Source organism: Puma concolor, chromosome E4 (assembly GCF_028749965.1).
Source record: "Puma concolor isolate L17-30 chromosome E4, mPumCon1.1.hap2, whole genome shotgun sequence".
Classification (NCBI taxonomy): domain Eukaryota; kingdom Metazoa; phylum Chordata; class Mammalia; order Carnivora; family Felidae; genus Puma; species Puma concolor.
In genome coordinates this window covers 44,468,945-44,495,819 of record NC_141683.1, presented here as the reverse complement: position 1 = coordinate 44,495,819, position 26,875 = coordinate 44,468,945, and the positions used below count along the sequence as shown (strand labels likewise).

The 26,875-nt window shown below is 42.0% G+C and overlaps 1 long non-coding RNA gene across 1 annotated transcript in view; it reads right to left on the bottom strand.

The window, feature by feature from the left end:
- The window catches only part of LOC147572630 (uncharacterized), a 41,424-nt gene extending 23,331 nt beyond the window's left edge, over window positions 1–18,093 (bottom strand). Inside the window, exons 1-3 of the long non-coding RNA XR_015245983.1 lie at window positions 15,724–18,093; window positions 15,507–15,628; window positions 9,304–9,386 (exon numbers count right to left, since the gene is read on the bottom strand). This is a non-coding gene — a long non-coding RNA (uncharacterized LOC147572630). The remainder of the gene's footprint in view (window positions 1–9,303; window positions 9,387–15,506; window positions 15,629–15,723) is intronic.
- Between the last annotated feature and the right edge of the window lie 8,782 nt (window positions 18,094–26,875).

The window sequence follows — 26,875 nt, the reverse complement described above, 5'->3', positions numbered from 1 at the left end:
GGATCCCCACAATTGGAGGGAGACAGTTTGACAGGTAGTAGGTGTGTGGAAGTGAATTAAGAGAGAGAAAAACAGCAGTGCTGTGGAAGGAAGGAAACCCTTTTCATGGAGAGACAAAGGGAGAGAAAGAGAGAGGGGTTGAGGAAGTGCAGCATTGAGTTCGCACAAGAGAAAAACCTCTCTGGGGAGAGCGCACCTGGGGAGTAGGGAGCTGGCCCTGGAGTGCATAGTGTCATGTGGGGATCTCTGGGGTGCACTGGGAGAGAACATTCCCCTTCCTGGAGTACTTTTGGAAGAGGGCATATTGCCTTCCCAAGGACAAAAACCCTGCAGGCACTAGTCAAAGGCCTTTCATCAGCAGGGGACAGACATGCACCCAGAGGAATGTAACCTTCAGGGGTGCTACACCATAGATTCCACATACTGTGCAGGTGTGGGACTGCTTTTCAGGGACAGGATTTCAGACACAGCATGGAGAGGCTCTACTCCAGAGGAGGGGAGTGGATCTGCACAGTGCCAGGTCCTTTAAGACTTCAGGTTTTGAATCCCAGCCACATGCCAAAGAAAAAAAATGCAGGGGAGTGGTGCAGGGTAAGCTGACTGCTATTAGAATAGGAGAATATATTTGCAAATGACATATTAGATAAAGGGTTAGTATCCAAAATCTATAAAGAACTTGTCAAACTCAACACCCAAAAACAAATAATCCAGTGAAGAAATGGGCAGAAGACATGAATAGACACTTTTCCAAAGAAGACATCCAGATGGCTAACAGACACATGAAAAGATCCTCAACATCACTCATCATCAGAGAAATACAAATCAAAACCACAATGAGACACCACCTCATACCTGTCAGAATGGCTGAAATTAACAACTCAGGCAACAACAGATGTTGGCGAGGATGCAGAGAAAGGGGAACACTTTTGCACTGCTGGTAGGAATGCAAACTGGTACAGCCACTCTGAAAACAGTAGGGAAGTTCCTCAAAAAATTAAAAATAGAACTACCCTATGACCCAGCCATTGCTCTATTAGGTATTTATCCTGCGGATACAAAAATGCTGATTCAAAGGAGCACATATACGTCAAAGTTTATAGCACCACTATCAACAATAGCCAAATTACAGAAAGAGCCCAAATGTCCATCAACACACTGGAATACTACTCAGTGATCAAAAAGAATGAAATCATGCTATTTGCAACAGCATGGTTGGAGCTAGAGGGTATTATGCTAAGTGAAATAGTCAGAGAAAGACAAATACCATAAGATTTTACTCATATGTGGAATTTAAGAAACAAAACAGAGGAACATAGGGGAAGGGAAAGAAAAATAAGGTAAAAACAGATAGGGAGGCAAACCATGAGACTCTTAAACATAGAGAACAAACTGACAGTGGCTGGAGGGAAGGTTGTTGGGGCTATGGGCTAAATGGGTGATGGGCATTAAGGAGGGCACTTGGGATGAGCACGGGGTATCACATGTAAGTGATAAATCACTGGGTTCTACTCCTGAAGCCACTACTACACTGTATGTTAACTAAATTAAATTGAAATAAATAAATTTTAAAAAAAGAATTAAAAGGCATATAAATTGGTAAGGAATAAGTAAAATTGTCACTATATATAGAAAATCCTAAAGACTCCACCAAAAAAAAAAAAACCTATTAGAAATGATAAATAAGGTCAGTGAAGTTGCAGGATACAAAATTAACATACAGAAATATGTTGCATTTAAAAATAAATAAACATTGGGGCGCCTGGGTGGCGCAGTCGGTTAAGCGTCCGACTTCAACCAGGTCACGATCTCGCGGTCTGTGAGTTCGAGCCCCGCGTCAGGCTCTGGGCTGATGGCTTGGAGCCTGGAGCCTGTTTCCGATTCTGTGTCTCCCTCTCTCTCTGCCCCTCCCCTGTTCATGCTCTGTCTCTCTCTGTCCCAAAAATAAATAAACGTTGAAAAAAAAATTAAAAAAAAAATAAAAATAAATAAACATTAAAAAAATTTTTTTAAAAATGGGGCGTCTGGGTGGCTCAGTCGGTTGAGCGTCCAACTTCAGCTCAGGTCATGATCTCGTTGTCTGTGAGTTCAGGCCCCGCATCAGGCTCTGTGCTGACAGCTCAGAGCCTAGAGCCTCTTTCAGATTCTGTGTCACTCTCTCTCTCTGCCCCTCCCCGCTCATGCTCTCTCTCTCTCTGTCAAAAATAAATAAACATTAAAAAAAATTAATAAAAAGAAATATGTTGAATTTATACATGTTAATAATGAAGTAGCAGAAATAAAAATTAAGAAAATAATCCTATTTACAATTACACTAAAAAGAATAAAGTACCCAGGAATAAACTTAACCAAGGAAGTGTAAGACCTATACTCTGAAACCTGTGAGAAACTGATGAAAAAAATTGTATATGACACAAATAGTGATACCACATTGTTGAAATGCCCATACTACTCATGCGCGTTCAGATTAATCAAAATACCAAGAGCACTTTTCACAGAACTAGAATAGTCCTAAAATTTGTATGGAATAGCAGATACTCCCAAATAACATTAGCAATCTTCAGAAAGAAAAACAGAACTAGAGGTATCACAGTCTCAAATTTCAAGGTATATCACAAAGTTACAGTATTCAAAACAGTATGGTATTGGCACAAAAATAGACACATAGATCAATGAAACAGGATAGAGAGTCCAGAAATAAAGCCGTGCATAGATGATTAATTAATCTATGACAAAGGAGGAAAGAATATACAATGGGTAAAAGACAGGCTTTTCAATAAGTGTTGTTGGGAAAACTGATGGCTACGTGCAAATGAATGAAACTAGACCCCTTTCTTATACCATACACAAAAACTGAAAATGGAATCAAGATCTAAATGTGAAAGAAATCAAGATCTACCATGAAAGAAAACATGGGTAGTAATCTCTTTGTTATCAGCCTGAGCAACATATTTATGGATATGTCTCTCTAGACAAGGGAAAAAAAACCCAAACTATTGGAACTACACCAAAATAAAAACATTTTGCACATTTCATTAACAAAATGAAAAGGCAACCTACTGAATGGAAGAAGATATTTGCAAATGATAGATCTGATAAAGGGTAATATCCAAAATATATAAAGAAATTATATAAGTCAACACCAAAAAACAAAAAACAAACCAAAAAACCCCAATCCAATTAAAAAATGGGCAGAGGACCTGAATAGATATTTCTCCAAAGAAAACAGACAGGTGGCCAACAGACACATACAAAGAAGCTCAACATCACTCATGATCAGGGAAATGCAAATCAAAACCATAAGGAAGTATTACCTCACAATAGTCGAACGGCTAGTATCAAAAAGACAAAAAAAAAGTGTTGGCAAGGGTATGAAGCAAAGGGAACTTTTTGATACTGTTGGTGGGAATGTAAATTGGTGCAACCACTGTGGAAAACAGTAAGGATGTTTCTTCAAGAAATGAAAAGATAGAAATACTGTATGATCCAGTAATTTCATTTGAGTATTTCCCCAAAGAAAACAAAAACTCTAATTTGAAAAGATATATGCATTCCTATGTTTATTTCAGCATTATTCACAATAGCCAAAATATGGGAAGCCCAAGTGTCCATCCATAGATGAATGGATAAAGAAAATATGGTGTGTGTGTGTGTGTGTGTGTGTGTGTATTTGACTATTACTCAGTTATAAAAAAGAATGAGATCTCACCGCTTGTGACAACATGGATGGACCTAGAGAATATGTTGCTAAGTGAAATAAGTCAGACAGAGAAAGACAAATCTATGACTTCATTTATATGTGGAATCTAAAAAACAAAACAGTGTCTTAAATACAAGAAACAAACTGGTGGATGCCGGAGAGGAGACAGTGGAGAGCTTGGCCAAAATAAGGGGGAATTAATGGGTACAAACTTTCAATTATAAAATAAGTCATGGAGGGGCGCCTGGGTGGCGCAGTCGGTTAAGCGTCCGACTTCAGCCAGGTCACGATCTCGCGGTCCGGGAGTTCGAGCCCCGCGTCGGGCTCTGGGCTGATGGCTCAGAGCCTGGAGCCTGTTTCCGATTCTGTGTCTCCCTCTCTCTCTGCCCCTCCCCCGTTCATGCTCTGTCTCTCTCTGTCCCAAAAATAAATAAACGTTGAAAAAAAAATTTTAAATAAGTCATGGAGATGAAAAGTACAACCCAGGGAATATGGTCAATATTGTAATAATGTTGTATGTGACAGATGGTGACTATACTTATTATGGTGAATAACGTATAGAATTAATGACTATGTTGTACACCTGAAACTAATGTAGCATTGTATGTCAATTATATTTCAATAATAACTAAAACATGAAAAGGAAAAAACTTTTTACAATGTCTTAAAAGCAAACTGACAGTCCAAGAAAACTTTATTTATTTACTTATTTATTTATGAGAGACAGGGACAGAGACAGAGAATGAATGGGGGAGGGATACAGAGAAAGGGAGACTACAGAATTCGAAGCAGGCTCCGGGCTCTGAGCTGTCAGCACAGAGCCTGACTCGGGGCTTGAACCCATGAACCATGAGATCATGACCTGAGCTGACGTTGGATGCTTAACCACCCAGGCACCCCAAGAAAACTTTGCTTTTTAACAAAGAGAAAACCCAGTTTTAATTTTGCATCAGTGTACTTTTGATATGAAAACTCATTTACTTAAATTTACTCCCATCTTGAAGCGGGAACCCTCTTGCACCATTGGTGGGAATCCAAAGTGGTGCAGCCACTCTGGAAAACAGTGTGGAGGCTCCTCAAAAAGTTAAAAATAGATCTACCCTATGACCCAGCAATAGCACTGCTAGGAATTTACCCAAGGGATACAGGAATGCTGATGCATAGCGGCACTTGTACCCCAATGTTTATAGCAGCACTCTCAACAATAGCCAAATTATGGAAAGAGCCTAAATGTCCATCAACTGATAAATGGATAAAGAAATTGTGGTTTATATATACAATGGGATACTACTTGGCAATGAGAAAGAATGAAATCTGGCCTTTTGTAGCAACGTGGATGGAACTGGAGAGTGTTATGCTAAGTGAAATAAGTCATACAGAGAAAGACAGATACCATATGTTTTCACTCTTATGTGGATCCTGAGAAACTTAACAGAAGACCATGGGGGAGGGGAAGGAAAAAAAAAAAAGAGGGAGGGAGCCAAACCATAAGAGACTCTTAAAAGCTGAGAATAAACTGAGGGTTGATGGGGGTGGAGGGAGGGGAAAGTGGGTGACGGGCATTGAGGAGGGGATGAGCACTGGGTGCTGTATGGAAACCAATTTGACAATAAATTTCATATTAAAAAAGAACACACACAGTACAAAAAAAAATTTACTCCCATCTTAGCCAGTATTAACCAGATATAAATTTCCTTTTCAAAGATTCTTTTTCCATAAACCGTTTACAACTTTCTTTTTTACACTAAGGCTTTGTCTCAGGTTCTCTCTCTTTTCCAGCCTCTGTTTGGAGAAACTTACTTTTTTTCTCCCCTCAACAAAAGTGCATTTCCATTTTTCATACCTTCTTTTAACTGAAAGCATACATCCTCCTTTTTATTTTATATGGAGATGTTTCCTTTCTTATTTCTAGCAGCTTTAACCACACATATTAATTAGCATATGTGCTGCCAAAGTGATATTAATTAAAATTCTTAACTCTCAGAAACTAATTTCTAGTGAGATCTTAGTAGTAACCAATTATAAACTGTTACACCTGCTTTTTTTTGATTGGCAAATTTATGAATACATTTTATTCTAGAAATATGTGCTTCTTCATAGTACGATCTTTCAAATAAACATAAAACATGTCTACTCACAAACCCAAAATGTATCTTTATTTTTTTTTTTTAAGTTTATTTACCTATTTTGAGAGACAGAGATAGAGAGAGCGAGCTCAGGGAGAGAGAGAGAAACCCAAGCAGGCTCTGTGCTGTCAGCACAAAGCCCAACAAGGGGCTTGAACTCACCAACCGTGAGATCATGACCTGAGCCAAAATCAACAGTTGGATGCTTTAACTGAGCCATCCAGGCACCCCCTCTTTAGTTTCTTTTAATTGGGAAGACCAAAGTAGATAAACCTACATTCAGTAATTAATGTTTCACTATTTTACCTTATTTGGAAATAATGTGGATATTCAATGAATTTAAATTATCACCTAACTTAGCAAAATTGTATAGTTCCAGGTTACCAAAAATTTTTGGAAGCTATTTGAAAAAAATTTTTTTTAATGTTTATTTATTTTTGACAGAGAAAGAGAGAGAGAAAGAGCATGACAGGGAGAGGCAGAGAGAGGAGACACAGAATCGGAAGCAGGTTCCAGGCTCTGAACTGTCAGCACAGAGCTCAAATGTGAGATCATGACCTGGGCCGAAGTTGGAGGCTTAACCAACTGAGCCATCCAGGCACCCTGGAAGCTATTTTTAAGTATGTATACCATAAAATACCATTGTTGTTTTTTAATCTATAAATATTTACATTACTTACATCAATTAATCCTTTGCTCCCAAGAATTATGTTTAGATTACCCACAAAAACTTCATGAGACATTAGACAAATTATTATTCTAAGTTATTATTTGCTGACAAATTTTGTTACAGGGATAACATGAACTTATTTGATTAATAAACCTGGATAGAATAAAAGTATTATATTTAATACTGATAACTCTAAAGACATATCTTTTTTTTTTTTAAAGACAGGTCTATTTTCAATAAACCAACAATCTTAAATTAGTTTTAATACTAAATATTTTCCCAGATCATATAAACCTAAAATTCATTTGTTAGTGTTTCTATTTTTGAGAATTTTATGAATATTGGATTTATATAAGTGTTTAAATTTTTTAAGCCAAGTAAATGGAGTTCCTTTATGAATTAATTTTGGCAATACCTTCCAGAGGTAGAAAAATACCATATATATAATGTATATACATACACATGTGGAGATGACTTTTAAGATTTTTCTTTGTCCCTGGAAGTAACCTCAGGAAGGCTGTGCTGATAGAGTTTGGGCACAAGATCCCTTTCAGCTGTGTGGATTTTAAAAAGGCCTCTATGCCTTTTTTCCTTCAAGCTCACATGACTGTGGACTGTTTACACTTCAAAGACTTGGTAAGATTTCTAACTTTGGGGAACAGAGAAAGAATGCAATTTTTTTTTCTAAGAGTTTCAGGGTAATTGTAATATACCTTTTAGAAGTACAGGACAATTTTGCTTCAATATCCTCATCTTTATCTACCAGCATTTTGAGAGAAATAGGTGAGGTTTGGAGGTTAGTAAAGATACATTAGTAAAGAGTTACATTTCTGGTTTTGCAGAGATTTACAAGACAAAGACAGGTTTTTTTAATTGCCCCCAAAGACCTGAATTACAGCCTAAGTATTAGGGGACTGACTCACCTTTTTAATCAAACTTGCTACTTTATACTAGAGAGACTTTTAACTAAAATAGGTATCAAAAGACTTATGCCGTTGTAAGGTCTGTATAGAGCATTTCAACAAAAGCCTTGTTTCTGAATACACAATTCAACATTGGTTTCTATTAGTCCCGAAACGTGGCCTTCTGTTGATCTTTTGTAGGAGATTTTGGTCGCCTGTTTTATCTGTGAGGAGAATGTTGAGAATGGCCATTAATTTTTCTAATTCCTAATTGAGTAAGATCTTCTGAAAGTGGAGGTAAAGGGCTGTATAATCTAAAAGATCTGCTGTTCAGGGGACATGAATTTCATTTTGGTGGGGGTCTAGGATACATCTGCGAAGGACATTGCATAGGAACGTCTGAAGCTGGCAGAGCCAGATAACAGGGCCCTGAACAGTAGGCACAAAGCCAGCCTTACTACCAGTCTCAGGAGCTTGTATTAAATTCATTTCCTCGCTTTCAGCATTTATATGAGAAACCTGTGCACTTTGAACCTAGAGATCAGTCCAGAGCACTCCCTGTAAATCATGTAGAGAAAGGGAAGTTAAAACAGGCAGATGACACCAGATTGCGAGAAGGGAAATTGACATTAGGTGTGGACATTACTTTCTGTGTTAAGTCTAATTTCTTTTCTTTCATCTTATCAAGGGAATCCCTAAGGCTAGCTGTCATACTTACTTATAAGACAATTTTGAGAGCTCTGTAAGGATTTTTTTTTTCTTTCAAATATAGCCATTTTGAAGGATCCATTGTCCAGCCATTGACAAGTAGGATCTTACTTATCATCAATAGCTACCCATAAGCCTTTTTATGGAATGACCTGGAGGCAATTTTCCAGGCTTAGACCATGGATGCCAGAGGTATCCCTGGAGAGGGCATAGATGATGTGGACCCAAAGATCCAAAAGTTTACTACCAAAAATAGTTTAAGAAAGCAAAAGCCTTTGTTGTACTGGCTTACTACTGGGTGGTGTAGTGAACATGGTGTCTTTGGTCCCAGGGAAACTTGAGACACCCCCAATCACAGACCTGCTAACTTGTGATGCTGGGCACATGCTACTGATACGTTTCCAGCACCAGTAAACAACAAAGGTTAAGATAATAAAGGTCCCTAAAGGGCTGGGACTTCTTATTTATTTTTTTGAGAGAGAGGGAGAGAGAGAGAAAGAGAAAATGTGACTGGGGGAGGGACAGAGAGAGAATCCCAAGAAGGCTCTGTGCCACCAGCACAGAGCCCGAGGCTGGGCTTGAACTCATGAACTGTGAGATGATGACCGAAGCCAAAATCAAGAGTCGGTTGCTTAATTGATTGAACCACCCAGGGGCCCCAGGGCTGGGACTTCTTATGAGAAATTCTCCTGAGAGCTAGCATCAATACTGCTAGCAATTATGTGTCCTGAAACCCTGGTCAGTTTCATCAGCCACTAAGGTACACCCAAGTAAATATACCCTCCTGATGGTGGAGACCAGAGAGAATATTCTCACAGGTCACAAAGCCAGGCTCTTAGGACATAGAACAAGGCGAAATGAAAAACCTCATCCAGTTTTTACATATAGGAACCACAGCAAAATTTGTCTAAACAGACTCCAGCCTTATGAGAATCATGAACTCTCCACTTTGTGAGGTTGGTTCAAACAGAAGGCTGATAGATCCCATACCTGCCTTCCTCTATGGCAATTCCTTTTTATGACAAATGATACGAATACAAAGAAAAACTGTGACCATCTCTGGAAGAAAACCAAGGGTATGCTACCAATTTACCAGAGTTGCTAAGCCCAAGGAACTAGTTCCATGAATATTTTCTCCTGCTGATCTAAATTTAGAGAGTAAAAGACTCTCCCAGGGGCGGATAAGGCAAGAATTCCTACCTTTTGCTGGCTTTTTGTCAGATGTCCCAGGATCTCTCAGCTGCAGCAGTATCCCGCTAGGAAAGTTTATCCTGCCAACTATGCTGACTGTTGTGGAGGAAAAATTTTTTCTATTATTCAAGATTCTTCTAGCTGGCCTAAGAATTAAATGGACATATGACCGATTAACAGAAGATAACACAAAATTTAATTAACTGTGCATGGAGGCTCAATACTAAAATTGAGACCCAAAGAAATGACTGAGCAGGTAGCTTTCATATTACAATAAACTTGAGGAAATGGCAGTAAAAACAAAATTTATGTCTGAGACCTTCAATTAGTAAGGAATTCTAAACAGAATTTGGGCTGGGGTAGTAATTAGTAAAAGTAACAATGTTTATGTAAATAGCCTTTTGTGCTCTGAATTCACTATTTCTGGTGTTAATGATGTCTTTCTACTTTCTGTACAGGAAGGGTATCTTTCACATGAGAGATCTATTTCCTGCTTTCTTGAGACAAGAGGGGCTTTGGGTGTTCTTCTTGCACTGGCTATTTATTAAATGACTTCTAATTCAAAATGATCAATATGCCAAAATGGCACATTTTGGGGCAGACTACCCCTGACCCCCATATGCACATTTGTGTAGATTAGGACTTAGAATGAGGCAGATGCCGTGGACCCTCAAGAGACTGCTCTTTAGACCAGGATACTCCAGACACTGCTCAGTTCTAGGTCTTTGGCTTCCCAGACCTGTGCAGCAGGCACGTACGTGGTATGCGTTTTAACAGCCACTTTTTGCAGCTGGGGCCCTCAGGTGTGGAGGCTGGGCTGGTCTATACCACCTATATAGCCTCCAGGGAAGGCGGAACCTACCTTCAAAACCTTCTGAGGCATCAACTTTAAATTGTAAGCAGTCAGTCTACATCTGACTAGCCGCTCTGATGAGGACCCAATTTTTTTCAGCAATCAAGGCACCCAGGTGTCTCTTACTGAAGGATACCCCTGCCAGACTGCCCAGCCTCACCCTGGAAAGGCATCCAGTTTCCTCCAACCGTAACTTCAGGGGGAATATGTGCTTTAGTGATGATTAGGGCTTGGAATTAGGCAGATGCTTTTAATCCACAAAAGCCAACATGCCATCTTTCAATACTTGGTCTGTTCCAGGTCTCTGGCTGTCCTGACCCGCATGGCCCACACATATGCTGTATGTCCCCCCGCCCCACAATATCCAGCCACAGGAATCCAAGGCCCTCCAGGCACGTGAAGCTCAGGCTCAACATGAGCATAGCTTCCTCAACATCTGCATAGCTCCCTGGGTGGAAGAATCCCTTACCTGAAAGTCTTTCTGAGGAGGCAGCTTTAAACAGAAAGGCAGTCCACATTTGGACTGGCTCTCTGATGAGGTTCCAGATTTCCCTAGCAATCAAAGGTAACTGGTGTCTCCTATCGGAGGACATCTGGCCATCTGCCAGGACCTACCCTGGTAAGGCAGGACGTCTTACTTCTGATCTGCCTTCATGGGAAATATGAACATCTGTTTAAGTTCGAGCTTGGAAATAGATACCTTGTACCCTAAACAGCCCCCTCATGTGACTGGGCTTGTGCCCATATTTTTCCTGCAACAGGTTCCTGGCTACCCTGACATGTACAGCCTGCGATGTGCAGTATGTCAGCCTTGGGTAGCTGGGGCACTGTAGGCCTCTGCAGCTCCAAATGGTCCTCAACCACTTGCATTACAGGGCAGAGTGTGCAGAATCCCAAAAAGTCTTTCTGAGGCATTAGCTTTAAGGGTGGAAAGAGCTCCCATTTGGACCAGCTACCTGACGGGGTCCTGGGCTTACCAATAAGCAAGGCTCCTAGATGCCTTTAGTAAACGTTTCCTAGTCAGGCCACCTGGCTCAGTCTTGGCAGTCCAGATTAATAGTTTTATCTTCAAGGAAAACATGTAAATTTGTGTAGGTTAGGGTTTGCAATAGGCCAGATGCCATAGACTTCCAAAAGCCCATTCATGAGACCGGGATTCTCCAACATTGCCTAGGTCCTGGCTTCCTTACCTGAGCATCCCATGTATGCTCAGTATGTCTCCTGTCATCTAGACTTGGTCAACCAGAACCCTCTAGTCTTGTGGAGCTTTGGTCAGTGCCCCATCTGCAAAGCATTCAGTGTGGTGATAGCTCATCCCAAAACGTATTTCCAAGGTTCCATCCTAAACTGGCATGGTCAGTCCCCCTTTGGACTGGCTACCTGATGGGATCCTGAGTTTCCCCAGCTATCAAGGCTCCCAGGTATATCTTTTCAGAGGGCACTCCAGAAATCCCACCTGATTCCTCCAGCTGTGCCCTCAGTGGCAATATGCACATTTGTGTAGCTTAATGCTTGGAATTAGACAGATGCCAGGGACTGCCAATAACCCATTCTTATGACCCAGTGTCCCCAGACACTTGCCCTGTTTTAGGTCCCTGGCAAGCCTGACCTGTGTGCCTACACATGTGCAGTATGTATCCTGTCAGCTGCCCATGGGCAACCCAGGCACTCCAGAACTGTGGAGCTAAGGCCCCTCTACAACTACCTGCATAGCCTCAATGTTGGAGGGAGCCCATTTCATGAAAATTACTGAGGTGGCTGCTGAAATGAGATAGTTCCCATGTGGACTTCATGTCTGCTGGGGTCCCAGTCTCCTACACCAATCAGGGCTCCTGGGTATCTCTTATTTGAGGGTATCCCACAGAACCCTACTTGGTTCTACCCTGGAAAGGCAAGCCAGATTCTTCCATCTCTATATTCAGTGGGAATATGCACTTTCTGTGTAGGTTAGGGCTTAGAATTAGGGAGATGCCAGATACCCTAATTCCACACTCTTGTGACCTGCCCTTTGCCAAATCTTGCCCTATTTCAGGTTCCTGGCTACCATGACCTACATGATCCACACATGCACAGCACATGCCCTGAAAGTCATCCTTGGGTACTTGGGGCCCTCCAGAACTGTGGAACTAAAATTTATTTCCAACCATTGCATTTCAAACATACATTTAAAACACTGGTGGAAGGAGCTCATTTCCTGAAAATGGCTCTGAGGTGGGCATTAGTTACTTCAGTCCCCATTTAGACTTACTGTCCATTGTGGTCCCTGACTTTTATAGTAATCAAGCCTCTAAGAGGCATCTTATTGGAGGATACCCTGGCTAGGTAACCTTATCCAGCCATGGCAAGGCAAGCTGCATTACTCTAGCTTTGCCTTCTGTGGGACATTGTGCTGGGTTAGGGCTGGTAATTAGGCAGATGCCATGTAACCCAAGAGCCTGAACCTATGAGCTGCCCTCCCTGGATGCTTGCCCTGTTCCAAATACCTGGACACCCTGACTTGGGGGAGACACACATGCATAATTGCATCCTGTAAGCCAGCCTTGAACAGACCGGACTTTTCAAGTTTGTGAAACCCTGGCCAGGCCCCAACCACAGTGTAGAGGGAGCCCACCTTTTGAAAAACTGCTTTAATCAGAAAGCTGCAAATGGGTGACAGTCCCCATGTGAACTTCCTGCCTGTTGGATTCAGGGCTTCTCTAGGATCAGGACTCCCAGGTGTCTCTCAAAGGAGGATCCCCGTCCTGCTGGCATGGCTGTTCCATGGCAATGTGGTTGAAAAACTTACAGCTCCGCCTCCTGGGGGAATATTCCAGAATGGGTAGGTTGTCGTTGCACATTAGGCCAATGCCTTGTAACCCAGAATGCCTCCTCCTGTGACCCAGCCTCTCCTGACACTGCCCAGTTCAGGTAGCTGACTGCCTTCACTTTTACAGCCTGTGTACTTCTCACTCTGTCAGTGAACTCTGGGCTGTAAAGGGCTCTCCAGGCTCTGAAACTCTGGCTGGAATCCGACTACCTGAATGGCCTCAGGATGCAAGGAACCTTGAAAATCTGTCTGAGGTGGCAGCTTTAACCTGGTGATGGCCTGTCCCCATGTGGACTTGCTGCCTGATGTGGTCCCAGGCTTCTCTAGGAACAGGACTCCCAGCTGTCTCCCATTGGAGGACACCCTGTCCTGCAGGCATGGCCCTTCCCTGGCAGGGCATTTGGAAAACCTCCGACTCTATCTTCAGAGGGAATATTAAACAATGGGTAGGTGCCCTTGTGCCTTAGGTTGATGCCTTGTTCCCACAGTAGCATCCCTCCTATGACCAGCCTCCTTGTCAGTCATTGCCCAGTTCCAGGTCCCTGGCTATCTTACTTTGTGGAGCTCATGCCAGTGCACTTCATACCATGTCACCTGGCCTTGGGATGCAGGAAACACTCCAGGCCATAACGCAACCACCTCAATGGTTTAAGGAGGCTTGAGGAGTGTGGAGGGAGCACTCCCCTCCCCCCAGGCTGTCCTGAGGTAGCAACTTCAATCCAGCAATAGTCTGTCCCTATTTGGACTGGCTGGCTGCCTGATGTGGTCCCAGGCTTCTCCAGCAATCAAGACTCCTGGCCATCCCAACCAGTCATGTCCTGGCAAGGCAGTCCAGATTTCCCCATCTGTACCTTCAGGGAGACTATGTACATTTGCATAGGCTGAACTTTGGAAGAAGATAGAACCCAGGTACCCCTACCCAGCTCATGTGACCCAGACTCCCCTGACACTTGCCCTGTTACAGGTCCCTGGGTACTCTAACTTGTGGGGTTTGCACATATGCGATAAACCCAGAATGTCCCCTTTGTGCACCCAGGGCTCTCCAGGCCATCCCTAACCACCTGCATTACTCAAGGGTGGAGGAGACCTATCATGTCAAAATCATCTGAGGCGATTGCTAAAATAAGTGACAGACCCCATGGAGACTTCATGTCAAACACCCCCTGAGCTTTTACGGCAACCAATCCTCCCAGGTGTCTCTTATGGGAGAACATCCCAGCCAGCAGTGCCTCCTCCAACCCCCCCAGCCAACCCAGGCACAGCACTTAAGATCCCTCCAGCCCTGCCTTCAGGGGGGTTATTTGTATTTGTGGAAGTTAAGGGTTGGAATTAGGCAGAATCCAGCTACCCCTGTGAAACTGAGTAAAGGAAACCTTACTAAATATTCAGGGGCATCCCTGAAGAGGGAGCAGCCTGCATAACCAGCAAGGGGAAGGAAGAGAACTCTTATCTCAGCAAGGGAGGACACTTTCCACATAGGAGTTTCTTTCCTGCATTTGAGGAAGGAAGAGCTCTCCCCACCCAGCAACAGTGCACTGACCACCTCTTACAGCCAATGAGAAACCATCACAACCTTGAACTTTCCTCTAATGAAATTTTGTTCAACCCCCCCCCCCAGTTTCTTCCTAAAACCTAATAAAAGCTGACCTTCCTTTTGTCTCTTCCAACTTGCCCGTGGCTTGCCATCGTTTGCTTGTCCTGAATTGCAATTCCTCTGCTATTCCCAAACAAACTCATTTTGCTAGCAAAATAACTTGTAATTTTATTTTTTGGTTGACACCCCCAAGAGCCCCCTCCTGTAACCCTGTTCTGTGGAATATTACCCTGTTCCATGTTCTGGGCTGCCCTGACCTGCAGGGCCTGTGCACTTACAATCCCCACCCCCAGTCTTGGGCTTCAGAGGGCTACACTGACCTATGCAGGCTGCTCAGGTGTGGCCTGCATGCTGCCAGCTAGTATAGTGCTGCCCAGGGCACTCCAGGCCTGTGGAGCTCCGGCCAAACTTCAGCCACCTCAGTCGTCTTACGGTGGACGGTGGCCACCACCTGAAAATCTTTCTGAAGCCCCAGCTTATAGTGGCGACTGTCTGTCCCCTTTTGGGCTGCCTGCCTGCTGGGGTCCTGGGCTTCTCCAGTAATCAAGTCTCTTAGGTGTCACTTACTGGAGATTCCCTAGCCATCCTGCTGGGCCCCACTCAGGCAAGGCAGTCCCGATTCCTCTAGCTCTGTCTTCAGGCACAAGATATGTGCATTTATGTAGGTTAAGGCTTGCATTAGGCAAATGCCAGGTACTTGCAAGTACCTGTGTCCTGGTGGACAGGCCTCACATGACACTCACCGTTTTACAGGTCCCTGGCTACCCTCACCTGGTGATCCACACATGCACAGTCCCCACCCTGTAAGCACCAAGCAGATTAGACCCTCCAAGCTTGTGAACCTCTGGCCAGGCCCCAATCACCTACATAGTCTTCAGCATGGAGGGAGCTCATCTTCCAAAAATTGCTCTGAGCCGAAAGCTGCAAATGGGTGATAGTCAGTCCCTATGTGGACTTACTGCCTGATGGGGTCCTGGGCTTCTCTAGGGACCAGGACTTCAAGGTGTCTCCAAATGAAAGGTAAGCTGTCTTGCTGGCAGGTCCCCACCCGGGCAAGGCAGTTGAAAACATCCAGCTCTACCTTCAGAGGGAAAAATCGCACAATGCATAGGTAGGTCTTATGCATGAGGTCGATGCCTTGTACCCCCAATCCCCCCTCCTGTGCCCCGGTCTCACCTGATGTGCTCTGTTCCGGGACGCTGGCAATCATGACCTGCCAGCTGTAATGTACATTCCACACCGTCTGCCAGCTTTTGGCTGTTGGAATCCTCCAGGCCTGTGAGGCTCGAACCAGTTGCCTATCACCTGATAGCCTTCAGGGTGGAGAGAACCCACACCCCCCCCAAATTTTCCTGAAGCCCTAAGTTAAACTGGGAACTGTCAGGCCCCGTTCGAACTGTCTGATAGGGAGCTGACTTCTCCAGCAATTAAGGATCCCAGCTGTGTCTTATAAGGGGGCATTCCAGCTGGTCCTAGTAAGGCCGTCCAGATTTCTCCAGCTCTGCTTAAAGGGGAAAATACACATTTGTTAGGTGAAGCCTTATAATTAGACAGATGCCTGGTACTTCTAATAGTCTGCTCTTGTGACCTGGCCTTACAAGACACTCACCTTTTCTCAGGTCCACGGCTACATTAACCTGCACAGCCCACATCATGAGGAGTATGTACCCCATTAGCTGTCCTTTAGCAGCTGGGGCCACCAGGCCTTGGGAGCTGAGACCCATCCCCAACCACCTGCACAGTCTCAAGGGTGCAGGGACCTAACACCCTGAACAGCCTCTGAAATGGGAGCTGGGCAGAGCCCATGAAGACTTAGTGTCCACTGGGTTCTGGGGCTTCTGCAGTAATCAAGGTTGCCAGGTGTCCTTATTAGAGGATACTCTAGCCAGACTGCTGATTAAACCTGATCAGGCACTCCAGATTACTCCAGATCTGCCTTCAGTGAGAACGTCTATTTGTGTAGGTGAAAGTTTGGGATTAGGCACATGTCCGTTACCTCCAAAGCCCCCTCAGGTGACTGGGTCTTGCCCAACATTGCCCTGTTCCATGTCCCTGGCTTTACCTGTGTAGCCTGTACATGTGCATTATGCACCCAGAAGCTGGACTTGGGCAGACGCTGCTCTCTAAACTTGTCAAACTCCCACCAGGCTCCAATCACCCTCATAGCTTTTAGCATGGAGGGAGCCCACCTTTCAAAAATCACCCTGTGTGAAAGCTGCAAATGGGCAATGGTCCCCATGTGAACTTGCAGCCAATGGTGTCCTAGGCTTCTCTAGGGACCAGGACTCCCAGATACGTCTAAATGGAGGATATCCTGTCCTGCCAGTGTTCCCTCCCTGGCAAAGCAGATGGAAAACCTTCAGCTCTGCCTTGTGGGGAAAACTCCATATGGGCTCGTAGGCCGTGCATATTAGGCTGCTGACTCATACTCTGAATAGCCCCATCCTGTGACCTGGCTTCCTTCAACATTGCCTCGTTCCAGGCTATCCTGACCCACGCAGTGGGCACATGCAGTCCACGCCTCATCAGCAGGACTAGGGCTACAGGGGATGCTCCAAGCCTGTGAAATTCTGTTCAGAACCCAGTCACCTGAATTGCCTCAGGGTGTAGGGAACCCTCCACATGAAAGTCTTTGTCAGGAGGCAGCTTTAAATTTGTGACAGGTTGTGCTCATTTGGATTGGCTATCTGACAGGGGTCCTAGGCTTCTCCAGCCTCCCAGGTATCTATCATCCAAGGATATTATTTCCGGCCCCCAATGGCCAGACAGTCCAGATTCTTCCAGCTCTGCCTATGTTGTGTACTGGTTTGGTATGATGTCAAGTCCACTTGTTTATGAGAAGGACAAACTGTTTTCAGAGGTAAAGTTGTTTTGATATAAGAATGAAGGAAGTTGTGTCAGGACATCATCATCTCATCTGTTCTCGCCCATCAAAACTCAGCAACTCAGCTGCTGAGGGGCCTGGCTGGCAGCTTATCAATGAAAACAGATGATGTAACTGTCAAGGAGACATGAGACCATAAATAATGAGAGCTGTGGGGACTATTGGAGAATGCTTGCTCTGAGCAATCATAAACTTTGCTGATTTAAAATAGTTCCCAAAGACCCTGAGACAATTAGTTTCTGCCCCCAGTAAAGGCAACTCTCTTAAAAGCAGGGGCAAAGCCAAGTAGCATCGTAGGGAAGATCATCTTGCCAAACAACACCTGTGCCCTTGTTCCCTAGCAACAAGCTCTAGCAACACAACTTTTTTGCACTGACTTCTGGATGTCAGTTTTCACTTGACTAAGCCTCACTTGAGTGTCAACTCCTATAAAGTGTTAAAAAGAGAAATCCAAAATGGAGTCCTTTGCCCCCAACAACAACAAACCAAGATTTAGTTACAATTTCACCCTATCCCAGGAATGTGGCCTTTTATTTATTTTTAAAAGTACTCTCTAACACCCATCATGGGGCTCTAACTCATGACCCTGATATCAAGAGTGGCATGCTCTTCTGACTGAGCCAGCCAGTTGCCCCAACAATGTGACCTTTTAAAAGTGAATCTGGGGGGCGCCTGGGTGGCGCAGTCGGTTGAGCGTCCGACTTCAGCCAGGTCACGATCTCGCGGTCCGTGGGTTCGAGCCCCGCGTCAGGCTCTGGGCTGATGGCTCAGAGCCTGGAGCCTGTTTCCAATTCTGTGTCTCCCTCTCTCTCTGCCCCTCCCCCGTTCATGCTCTGTCTCTCTCTGTCCCAAAAATAAATAAACGTTGAAAAAAAAAATTAAAAAAAAAAAAAAAAAAAGTGAATCTGGGGGTACCTCGGTGGTTCAGTTGATTAAGCCTCGGACTCTTGATCTCAGGGTCATGAGTTCAAGCCCAAGCTGGCCTTCATACTGGGTGTGGAGCCTACTTAAAAAAAATTAAGTCAATCTGAAATTTCCTGATCGGCATCAGTGAGGTGATCTGCATGATAACAAACCCTGCTGGTCCCTCCCCACTTCAAAGAAGCTTTCCTGGCCTGAGACTAAACTTTCTTTTCTTTTGCTGATAATTTCCTTGCCCCATTCTCCCTCCTATAAAAACCTTCCATTTGTACAACTCCTCAGAGCTTCTCTCTACTTGCTATTTGTGATGCTGTTGGATTCATAAATTGCTTAATAAAATCAATTAGATATTCTAATTTACTCAGTTAACTTTTTTTTTTTTTAACAAAAGTATGCCTCAACTAAATTTGGACTTTATTCCTATCATCTCCCTTTTCCTGGGACAATAGTGTGGTTCATTTATCATTTGTTCGGGCTATAGCATTTCTTTATTGGCTTTATTAAAAGACATTACTACCCTGTGTGCAGGTGGCTTGTAAAATTCCCAGTGAAGCTGTGTTGAGAACATTTTTGGCAAAGACAAACTCAGTCTCTGAGCTTTAATTCACCTCCTCAAACAAAACAATTGGTATAGTCTGCAACCTGAACCAAAGTAATAATAATTAACAGCAGTCATTGCTGTGAAATATGTCATATTCCATTTAAATTTGAAACAAGTGATAAATTGTAATAAATTTATATTAACAAAAATCTGAAAAAGCCCATTAATGGCTTGACAAATTTTAAACTTAAGATACTGTTTACTATTTATGGCGTCTTATTGAAATTATAACCAACCTTTGAATAGACAAAATTGATAGGGCTAGTATAATTTGGATGCTAATGTTGTCCGCAACAATTATCTTATTCTGCTTTACCATAGTACAAATCATTTGGAATCTTATTAGGCATCTCTCTGATAAAACATATATGGAACATACTTGTGAAAGGCAGCAGAACAATAGCAAATATACCCGACTTACGAACCCTTCCAAAATGATCCAAGAGGTGATTTAGGGATAGAACGGATTATATATTACCATCTGAGGATCCATAGAGACCTATTGAAGACTTTGGGCAAAAGTTAAAATTAAGGAAACTCCAGATATTGGCCTGATCAACCAATGCAGTCAATTATATCTTGTATTAGAGCAAGTAAGGAAGATCTTCTAGTGCTCTTATTAGAAGCATTAGAGTAACACAGATGCCAACAGACAGAAAGGAAAAGTACCAGCACAAACAGTTATCTCCAGGGATGCCTGGGTGGCCCAGTTAAGTGTCTGACTCTTGATTTCCACTCAGGTCACGATCTCACAGCACAGGTCTCTCTCTCCCTCTCTCTCTGCCTCTCCTGCACTCGCATACTCTCTCTCTCTCTCCCAAAATAAGTAAATAAACTTAAAAAAAAAAGTTATCTCCAGGTTAGGAAGAAACCCATACCCTTTTGCCTCTAAGGGCACCAATCTACATTTCAACCATTTTGACCCTCATAACATTAGCTAACTAGAAGCTAAAAGCCCATGATAATAGACAAAATTACAACAAATGATTAATATGGAACCAATCAGAGTCATTGAAGAGAGAGCTAAAACCAGATAAGAAATGACAAAAATTAGAATGGAATTCCAACAGATTTGGACACAGAAACTCAGTGGCTATTAGATTTGTGGTCCAAAGACAGACAAAACCTGATCCTCACAAAAGTAGAGATTATGCACCTAAAACCCATTATCATTGATGCTAAAATGAATCAATACTCAGAACATCTGGGGAAAATAATATTAGTTTACAAAGATCTTTGTTTATATAGCAGCAAACTGGAGATTAAGATGACCTATACCTAATATATCATCTCTTAACAATATCTCCATGGAAAACAGTGAATGCTATTAATATATTTCATTTCATTATTATATTTCAGTAGTATGAAATTAGGACTATTAACTATGATTTATGATAGGGGCGGACATCCTTACTGATACATGTGGAAGCAACAAAACTAATTAAAAGTTCAGCCTAAAAGCTGTGCACTACAGGATAGAACAGCATTATATACAGTATTTGTGTGAGGCAGAAAAACAGAACTGATTGACTTGATAAGAACAGCTGAGAGGCTAACTTAAGCTAAAGGCGATAGCTTTGGGGCACCTGGGTGGCTCAGTTGGTTAAGCCTCCAACTTCGGCTCAGGTCTGATAGCACCATTCGTGAGTTCAAGCCCTGTGTCAGGTTCTGTGCTGACAGCCTAGAGCCTGCTTTGGATTTTGTGTCTCCCTCCCTCCCTGACCCACCCCACTCACACTTTGTGTGTGTCTCTCAAAAATAAATAAAACATTAGAAAAAAAAGATAAGACTATAGTTTTAAGCCTCATGTATATAGACATAACAGGCTTACACCTAATGAAAATAAACCAAATTAAAATAGACCGTTTAGACCTAAATCTATAAGGCCCTTTTGATTCCCTAAACCATTTAGACCACCACTCTTGGAAACAAATTATAAAAATAGAAACTCAAATAAGAACCTGAGAAAGTGTGTACAGTGGCAGAGAAATGGAAACAGCCAAGCTTTTATGTTAGACCTATAGAAAATAAACCTACACATAACCACCAACCCATTTACTGTCAATACTAACTGCTTTATAAAACCTAATCCCATTAATAGACAAGCCACTGATAGCCAAAGGAATCCCATTAATAGACAAGCCACTGATAGTCCCCCCCATGGGGACTCAGTGGTCTCTGTCTCTTGGCCTGAGTCAGAGACAATCGCCCATATATTACAATGGCCATATCAATAGAAACCCCTTTTGCAAGCAGAGATATACATATACCACTATGTTGTTAGATACAGGGTCCCAGGTAACAATGATACAGGGATATCCTACTCATTTAGAAAATTTTAACAATAAAAATGGATTAATTGAAGGATTAGGAGGAAAATTAATTCCAGGGAATGGGTATATAGATTTTAACAATTGAGGATAGAGTGTGCATTAAAGCTAATTGCTTATAAATACCAATTTAGAAAACATTCTAGGAATGGAGGTAATAGGACATAAAATTTGAGGAAAATATTCAAGAAACCCTAAAGGAACAAATTATAGTGCTTATTAGTTCACATTATAATAACCCAATCAAACCTATTAAAAAGCTGGATGAGGGGTACCTGGGTGGCTCAGTCGGTTGAGTGTCCAACTTTGACTCGGGTCATGATTTCATGGTTCATGAGTTCAAGCCCCGTGTCTGGCTCTGTGCTGACAGCTCGAGGCCTGGAGCCTACTTCGGATTCTGTGTCTCCCTCTCTCTCTGCCCCTCCCCTGCTCATGCTCTGTCTCTCTCTCTCAAAAATAAATAAACATTCAAAAAATAAAAAGCTGGACGAGTGTTATAGGTTTACAGTAGATTTAAGAATTTAAACAAATAACCTCCCCAAATTAGGGGGCAGAACCCAGATATAGGCACTTTCATAAGCAATATCACTACTGAATCTGGAACTGATTACATAGGAATAGACAAGGAGAGCTAACCCATGACTGCATTCACGTGAGAAAGCAGATGATATCAGTTTATTAGGTTACTAACAGAATAACTTAACAGCCAGTAATAGCCCACAACCTTCTAACACAAGACATCCAGGCCTTTCAGGAAAACACAACACACACACACACACACACACACACACACACACACACACAAACCAGCACTTGTTATATGATGACACCCTTATTTGTGAGGATAACTTGGAACAACAGACTAGAGTCACAATACAGTTAATAGAATACCTTACACTCAGAGAATGAACAATTGACCCACATAATTTTCCAGGACCCCACACTACAGTAAAATTTCTAAGCATAATTTGATCCTCTGAAGGAAGAAAAATAACCAACACAGTTATAAAGAAGACAGCATATGAACTCCTACCACAAAAGCAGTAGCTCAGAAACTGATAGGACTGTTTGGGTCCTGGAAAGAGCACATACCACAGATGAGGATCGTATTAAAACATATTTATAAAATAACTAGGAAGAGTGGGAGGGGTGCCTGGGTGTCTCAGTCAATTAAGCCTCTGAGTCTTGATTTCTGCTCAGGTCATGATCTCACAGTTCGTGGGCTCAAGCCTCGAGTTAGGCTCCACACTGTCAGCTTGGGATTCTCTCTCTCTCCCTCGCTCTCTGCCCCTCTCCCGCTTGCTCGTACACACACTCTCTCTCTCAAAATATATAAATGAACTTAAAACAAGAAAGAGTAGGGGATTCAGATGGACAGAGACTCAAGAGGAAGCCTTAACTTATTTCAGAAGTGCTGTCATAACTTTTAATACATTGGTACCAGCCGGTGAGGATTCTAAATATAAATGAAAGTGCCTATATTCCCAGAAGATTGCAACATGGTGTTTGTGAATGAAAACACTGCAGGACCCCAAATTTTACCTGATAGCATTTGGTCCTAAGTACCTATGGTCCAAGAACAGGTATCAATCATTTGAAAGTCTCACCTGGGCGCTGGATAAGGCCCTATAAAATACAGAACCACTAACAGAAAATAAAACAATTATACTTAAATTCTAACAGCCTATTCTGGAGTGAGTAAAGCAGACCCCTGACAGAGGGGAAATACTTCTGACCAGAAAGCTCTAACATGGAAATTGTATATTTCTGGGTGTTGATTTCCTATGTTAACTGAGGAAATCCCAGCAATGCCAGTAGTGGAGTCTCTGGAATTTCCATGGGGTGAGCCTATCCAAGCTCAAGCAGTTGGGCAATAGGAACCTTGATCCGTAGAGCTCAACAACACATGCCTCCATGACACCACAGGGAGTACACTAGCAGGCTTCAGTCTTGAGGACTAATGGTGGTCTTACCTGACACAATCAGGCTCAGGAGAATCAGTACAATATGTTGAACTAATGGTCATAAAATGGAAGAATGAACAATCTGAAAGAAAATCAGAATGAGGTATACATTTTCTCATACTCGTGGGCAGAAGCTAATTGAATAGCAATTTTGGTCAGGAACGTGGTGGGAAAGTGGAAAATAGGAAATAATGCATAGGGTAAGGACATATAGTAGAAAATAGCACCATATGACATCTCCGCACTCATAACACGTCTTTGTACCTCAGAAGGACAACTCCGAAGTAACCAAATTTAATAACTAGGTAGGCAAACTCAACAGGTTTAGGCAAAGATTCCTAAAAAAATTTTTTAATGTTTATTTTTGAGGGGGGGGGAGAGAGAGAGAGAGAGAGAGCGAGCGAGCAGGGGAAGGGCAGAGAGAGGGAGACACCGAATCCGAAAAAGGCTCTAGGCTCTGAGCAGTTAGCACAGAGCCTGACGTAAGGCTTGAACTCATGAACCTTGAGATCATGACCTGAGCCAAAGTCCAATGCTTAACCGACTGAGCCATCCAGGCACCCCAAAGATTGCTAAAATTTAACTTAAAAACAAAATAATTCATGGCAAAAGAAAAAATCATTTTGAAACCCAACCATACATAAACAAGAAGGACAATGGAATATACAAACTGAACCCATAGATGCAGCAAATATTAGGATCATTCCACGGGCACATCATCAAACAGTTCATGTTGGCACATATGGCACTAGAACATGGTTAGAGAAAATAAACATGTTTTACCTACCAAATACCTCCAATTTGAAAATTTTTAAAAAGGTGAGAATTGCCAACAGTTTAAAGCTTGGAGGTCATTCATTATTGAATACTACAGAAAAAGTCAAAGGTGACAGACCCTCCCAAATTATGCAGATTGATTATATAGGACACTTGCATCACAGAATAAATTGTATGCTTGAACCACTGTAGAAACATCATTAGGAATAGGATCACCCTATCCTTGCAGGAAAAATTATTTTTAAAAATCCAGCAGTAGAGCATTAAAATCTGGATGATATCCTATCCATCATATAATCAGATCACGGCACCCACTTCACAGGAAAGTGAATACAAGAATGGGTTAAGACAGACATAATGTAGAAATTCCACTTACTTTATAGTCCTATCACTTCTGGATCAATTGAAAGGTGTAATGGCTTGCTGAAGCAAAAGCTTAGGTCGCTTACTAACAATCTAGATATGGAAGCTTGGACTAAAACTATCTGGGAGGTGACAAGATCTCTAGGCCATAGTTACAGAAAGAAGATGGAAAAACTCTGATTGAATGACAATTACAGGAATTCACAGAGATAAGAACTAGCAATAATCACACCTCAGAATCTACATCAAAAGGCAAGGTATTAGTTTTAAAAAATAATGATATATATAGTGTTCGGGAAATTATAGCACCTGTTACTAATAAAACCTACAGGGTGACCAAAGGAGAAGGCATATTACATCAAATTAAACAAAATAATAAGATGCCTCTATAACAATCTCAGGATGGGAGAAGACATCTTTTACTGTACCAACATTACATGCCTAATATTTAGCCTAGCATGATGCAGGGTGATTATGCCTGGGGAAATATTAGCAATAATGGCCATAATAACTGTATATTTTGCTGAGTGGCAAGAACAACAAGAATGAACTAAAAATTTATAGGACACCTACCTTTATTTTGCCGGTGTGCAAAATAAAGAGTTATTTTTAAAGATGCTGTGCATCTTTAACTCTATCAGTATTACCAATTGCAACTGGAGTTATTTTTAAAGATGCTGTGCATCTTTAACTCTATCAGTATTACCAATTGCAACTGGATACCATATTCATTGCAGCTATGGATACTCTTCTGATAGCTCCAGCAAGAGTAGTCGTGCCACTGTTCCAAAGTGAAATGCAACCTTCTGGCCCAGATACAGCCTAACTGTTTATGACATCCTCTACTTTCTTCACAGATTACCATCTTGGTCACCTTATTACAACTGAGAACTCACCGGCATCACCAACATCACCAAGCCCAACCTCTCCATTCCAACCTTTACTGTCAGTCCATCTACTTGCTGAGAATCTTTCAATCAATGGAGAAATCAAATAGTAAGGAAGCTGATGAAGCAGTGGAAAGCTCCACAAGAATCAACAAGTTTCCTGAATAACACTCCCTACTAGACATTGACTTGGAAGATGAAGATTCACCTGAATTACTAACTTTGCTATTATAACCCAGTGTATATACGAAGACAACCAGGTACTGACTTTTCTAGTTTTCCCTTGTCTTATTGAATGGAGTGCAGCATTGGACACATGGCAGAGTTTCTATGAAAACAATCCTGATTTAATTCCTGATTTTCTTTGTGTGCTAGCATTTTATTGTAAAAGAGCAGCTGCTTAATATGCAGAATAAGCAATTACAACTTTAAATATAAATAAGCTAAAATTGATCATTTACTGTACTCCCAACTTACACTGTTTAATCTGTATTCACCTATGAGAAAATGAACAAAAGACTTGTGGAAATCATGTCCAGGCTTTAAAAGAACAGAGATACCTTGTAAAGTGTATAGAAGACATATAGAAAAAGCATTTATCACATATCACTGTCGTTCACAGCATACATGAGGCTTCTGTCTTAAGCCACATATTTCTAAACCAAGAATATGGGAACTTATGTTAATAAAACCTGTCCTGGTTATGTTGGAACTTACAATAGTAGGCTATGTTCTGAAATTTAATATGCAGGATTTTCAAGCCAGAGATAGATCCCCAAATTGTGGTCCACTTTATCCATCGTTTTTATGCTGAATGTACAACCCACACCAAAAACAGATTCACTAAGAGGGAGGAGACACTTAGTTTATTGTTGGACTGGTAGGAGGTTTAATTGGAAGAACAATGATAGCTGACTTTTCTTAATTCCAAATAGAGTTATTTCAATTAAAAAAAATTGAAAACCAGACAATCTCAATTTAACACCATGCAATGGCAACGTGTCGTTGGGTACACAGATGGACAAAATTAGCAATGTATTACAAAACACAAATAAATTTCACGTGAAAGTAAATAAAGCAATGGAAAACAGCATAAAACAGTTGGAGAAAATAGTAAAAGTAATGAAATATAAAAAAAGGACATAATATATCTTTGTTTATAGATTGTCAGTTGTTGCAGTGAAGATTGGTTGATATGTGGAATACTCAGAAGAGCTATAATCTTGGGGGCAATCCTGGTCACCTGAGATAACAGACAACCCAACCAGAAGTAGATACCATATACCCTAGTGGCTGTGATTCCTTGGGCAACTGTGAAATTAGAATATTGGCCTTTAAAGTAAAAAACATGATAATGGGTTTCCACATTTTTCTGGTTCCCCAATATCGACAAGGAGAGTAGAACTCACAGGCCATGGAAACCCCCCTTATAATTGAAGGAAACACATTCCTAAGGATATGTTGTTGGAATGGAAGCAAAATACCTTTATTATTGCTAGACTGTTGATATAAGTATCTATGACTATGGCCTTGATGTCTCTTCCACCAGTTATATATAACATAGGAAACTGACCAGGATAGTATGCACTAAAACAAACTTC